The following is a 5,000-nucleotide window of genomic DNA, read 5'->3' on the forward strand; positions in this document are numbered from 1 at the left end:
CATGGCCATGCGGCGCGCGCGCCCATGGCCGTGCCGCATTCGTGCGCATGGGGGCGCGCATGCTGCATGCTCGGTGGGCATGTGGGCATGCACGGTGGGGGCACGGGTTTGTTCCAACAACCTCCATAGAGTTTTTTCCATGAATTCTAGACGTGGGTGGTCACGCCCAACGCAGACGCATGCTGCGCGCGGCTTGCGCGCACGTCCCACGTAGACGCCTGGGCATGCGGCGCGCGGACACACACCCGCAGACGCATGCCGCGCTTAGCACTCTGCGCGCACGCCCCACACACGCCCGAAGGGCATGGCGCATGGTGGGCACCCTAGGCGTTCGTGTGCAAGCCTCGGCCATGGGCATGCGGCGCGCGCCCCACACACGCCCCACTGCAGTCGCCTGGGCTTGCGGCGCACGCCCCACACACGCCCGTAGACGCATGGCGCGCGCGGCCCCCTGCGCGCACGCCCCCCGCAGACGCACGGGCATGCAGCGCGCGACTCACACAAACCCACTAACGCACGGCGCGCGCGCCCATGGCCGTGCTTTGTACTCGAAGGCCTCGGCCTTGGTCCTTGACTTGCACACGAGCACACTATCTTATTCTTGGGCATTCAAAGATGATTTGCTTCAACTTTTTTTCTAGTCCAAAGCCAACCCCTCACTAACACTTATGTTTTTCGTCCTTTTACATAAGATATGACCTCCATGGCAATTGGAAGAAATAAATGAGTTGTGTGTGGGTAGGGTCGAGATGAATCTCGGTGGATCTTGGCAACAAGGCTCATCTGCCACTTACAAGCCAAGCACGCACGCCCCTTAGACGGATCCCCACGCTCGCACAAGCATCGCGTGCGCGGCACCCTACGCGCACGCCCCACTGCAGTCGCATGGGCTTGCGGCGCGCGCCCCACGCCCGCAGACGCATGGCGCGCGCGGCACCCTGCGCGCACGCCCCCCGCAGACGCACGGGCATGCAGCGGGCGACCCACAGACGCCCACTGACGCACGGCGCGCGCGCCCATGGCCGTGCTTTGTACTCCAAGGCCTCGGCCTTGGGCCTTGACTTGCACACGAGCTTCCTATCTTATACTTGGGCATTCAAAGATGATTTGCGTCAACTTGTTTTCTAGTCAAAGGCCAAACCCTCACTAACACTTATGTTTTTCGTCCTTTTACATAAGATATAACCTCCATGGCAATTGGAAGAAATAAATGAGTTGTGTGTGGGTAGTGTCGAGCTGAATCTCGGTGGATCATGGCAACAAGGATCATCTGCCACTCACAAGCCAAGCACGCACGCCCCTTAGATGGATCCCCACGCTGCCGCGCACGTCCCACTGCAGTCGCATGGGCTTGCGGCGCGCGCCCCACACACGCCCGCAGACGCATGGCGCGCGCGGCACCCTGCGCGCACGCCCCCCGCAGACGCACGGGCATGCAGCGGGCGACCCACAGACGCCCACTGACGCACGGCGCGCGCGCCCATGGCCGTGCTTTGTACTCCAAGGCCTCGGCCATGGGCCTTGACTTGCACACGAGCACCCTATCTTATACTTGGGCATTCAAAGATGAATTGCTTCAACTTGTTTTCTAGTCCAAGGCCAACCCCTCGCTAACACTTATGTTTTTCGTCCTTTTACGTAAGCTATTACCTCCATGGCAATTGGAATAAATATATGAGTTTTGTGTGGGTAGGGTCGAGCTGAATCTCGGTGGATCATGGCAACAACGCTCATCTGCCACTTACAAGCCAAGAACGCACGCCCCTTAGACGGATCCCCACGCTCGCACAAGCATGGCGTGTGCGGCACCCTACGCGCACGCCCCACTGCATCGCCTGGGCTTGCGACGCGCGCCCCACACACGCCCGCAGACGCATGGCGCGCGCGGTGTCACAATCGTAACTTCTCGACACGATTGTGCGGCACTTGCTTAGCTCAATCAGCAAGTCAGCCGTTCGAAAATCGGAATCCGCGGTCAAACTCGCGGTATGACGTAGCCTCCCTTCCCGTTCTTGGAAAAATGTTTTTATAAAACGGGAGAGAGAAAGTAAATAGTTGAAAACGTCATAAAGAAAGCATTGAAGACTGTCAATTGCAAGGAAAATAACTCAACATGCAAAGAGTGCGACAAGGCTTGGGCGGGGGTCGGACTTAGTCATGTACCCCCTATAGTACATATTGAGAATTTTGGCCTTGGCAGGCTTGCATATGAAAAAGCCGAAATGTCACACTGTGACTCGGCGACACCTAAACGAAAGAATTAACCTAAACTACTTTCAAGACATAAAGATAAAGTGATTTGGGGGTATTCGGGCATACGACCAACGGTAAATAATACGTTGGACAATTATGCCCCTGACATTCTCCCCCTCTTAAACGGTTGACGTCCTCGTCAACTGGCGAAGCTGGAGCTCTTCGGTCTTCTGCGTCCACGCTTCAAAATCTTCGAAAGGTCTTCCATTGGTTACCTCCACGAGGGGCTTCTTCCGCTGCACCAGGAATTTATGTACCTCCCTCGTGGGCCTTCTACTAATCCTTACTCTGTCAGCAAGGGCTTGCTCGACTTCTCTGTCTTCCTCCAGGTCCAGGTTGACAGATGATCGTACGGCGTTGTTGCACCGTCAATTGGAAGCTTGGTCATCCCCTCGAACTCGAGAGGGCATCGCCTTTGATCTCCCCTCTCCTCCATCGGCCTTGAAGCTTCTTCTAGGCACACTCGAGCGATGTTGGCCATCTGTTCACATTCTTCTTTGACTCGGTGGACTTGAGGGCGGTCCCTTAGACAAGGGCCATCAGCGACGGGCGGCAATGCAGAATGCCTCTTATCTTCAATCTCAAACGGACTTCTCTTGTTCGGCGAGTCTGTCTGAGCACTACTACCGAATTGGGCTACCTTCAGCAGTTGAACCCAATTCTTTTGTCTGCCATCAACACAATGATGCAGGTATTCTTCGAGCGCACAGCTAAGTTGCTCGGCTTCGACTTCAGGAGTCTTGGTCGCATCAACGACCCCAAGACTTGGCCCCTCGATCGTGGTTTGCTTCGAACCATTGAAGGCGACCCGACACTCGAGGTTCTTGCTCCACTGAGGGTCTTCTTCTCCCGACGACCCACCATGGTGGGGCTCCCCCACATGAATCAGCGCGCTCACCTGTCCCTGCACAAAACAACATTTTCCTCCCTTGGCATCAGTAAGACCCAGCGGTGCCACGGGGAACTCGTATGCTTCATGCCTAGTGACACAACTTTTCTCGAGTCCCTTTGCCTTCGTTGTTCTTACTCGACATTGCCTCGGTCGGTCGTCTGATTTTGGGTGATGCTTCACTCCACGTCGGCAGTCCACCCGCCTCGTGAGCATGGGGAGTGGACTTTTACGCCGGACCGTGAGCTTACTCTGGGTACGACGGTCAACACACTGTTGTGGGCTCCTGTCCTTCTTCTTCAGGGAAAGGACGCGGGCTCCATACGGAGCTTGTACGGGTATACTACACCCTGTATTCAACAACGTCTCTGATGGTTCCCGAAGTTTGGTCAACTCCGGCGGCGCCATGCGATAAGCATTCTTCGCATGCGCTTTTGCCTCTGATGGCGGCTCTTTCCCATGGTCGGTCCTCCTTCGCCTCGACGAGGACTTGGGCCAACTACTTGGCATCACACCATGGCGCTTCTCTGGGACACACAGAGTGTCCTTGGGGACTGTCTCCCCCGGCTTTTCCAACGCCCCAACCAGGATCTCCACAGATGGTGGTTCCTCTTGGGCACGACTCCCGTCTAGTTGCATGGCCGATATCATTCTGAACCCGTTAGGCTGCCGAATATCTGCTTGCACTACTGTGGGGAAGGATCCGGTGATCGCTAGACATTTGGCTGACGGCATTGGAATGACTTGATGTTCGAGGAGGAACTCCATTCCCAGCACTACATCGAAGTCGTCCATCTTTACAACCACAAAGTCTACGGGGCCTCTCCATCCTCCCAACTTTATCGTCGTTCGCTTCACCAATCCGACGATAGGTAGGGCAATAGAATTCACGGCTTTCATCTTTCCTGAATCCCTCTCCCAATGGAGCCCTAGACGCCTGGCTTCTGCTTCTGTAATAAAGTTGTGGGTTGCACCAGAATCAACCATTGTGCTCTTAGTCTGCTTTTGGTTGATCCAGGTGTCAACATACAGTAAGCCCCCTTTCGATGGCACGTGGCTCTCCCCTGACTTTTTCTGGAGAGAGGACATGTATTTTATGGCCCCTATCCGGGTCTTCTCGCCCCCACCTATCAGGCCCGCTTCATCCTCGACTTGATTTGACTTATCGTCTGACTCCGCAATTAAGGAGGCCTGAAACGCATGGAAGTCGACTTTGTTCGGGCATTCTCTTGCCAAATGGGGCCCCTGACATATGAAACAACTGAGGGGACGCTTGTTTGGGCTTCGATCATTCGGCCTTCGCCATGTATTTTCGGTGGTTGACTGGTAAGGTTTGCGGTCCTTACCAGAACGTTTGTCTCCCCCGACAGCTTTGGGAGAGTTCGGGCGACTATCCCTGTTCCTTCTTGGTGAGGAACTTTGATTACGCCTCGCATCTTGAGAGTCACTTGTCAGATCAAACAACCGTTCGGCTGCTGCATATGCTGACGTGAGGTCTTGGACCCTTTGTTCATACAACTTGGCCCTCGCCCACGGTTTCAGCCCTTCGACAAAGTAGAAAACCTTGTCTTTCTCTGACATATCCCGGATGTCTAGCATTAACCCTGCGAACTGCTTCACGTACTCCCGAATCTCGCCGGTGTGTCTTAGATCGCGCAATTTTCGCCGAGCCAGGATTTCCACATTCTCGGGGAAAAATTGCGAGCGGAGTTCTCTCTTCAGGGCGTCCCACGTATCTACAGTGCAACGTCCTTCCTGTATGTCTACGTATCGGGACCTCCACCACAACTTTGCATCTTCAGACAGATGCATCGTTGCCAACGTCACTTTGGCTTCTTCGGCGATAGTGTTTGTAGCC

Source organism: Cucumis melo, unplaced genomic scaffold (assembly GCF_025177605.1).
Source record: "Cucumis melo cultivar AY unplaced genomic scaffold, USDA_Cmelo_AY_1.0 utg000478l, whole genome shotgun sequence".
Lineage (NCBI taxonomy): Eukaryota > Viridiplantae > Streptophyta > Magnoliopsida > Cucurbitales > Cucurbitaceae > Cucumis > Cucumis melo.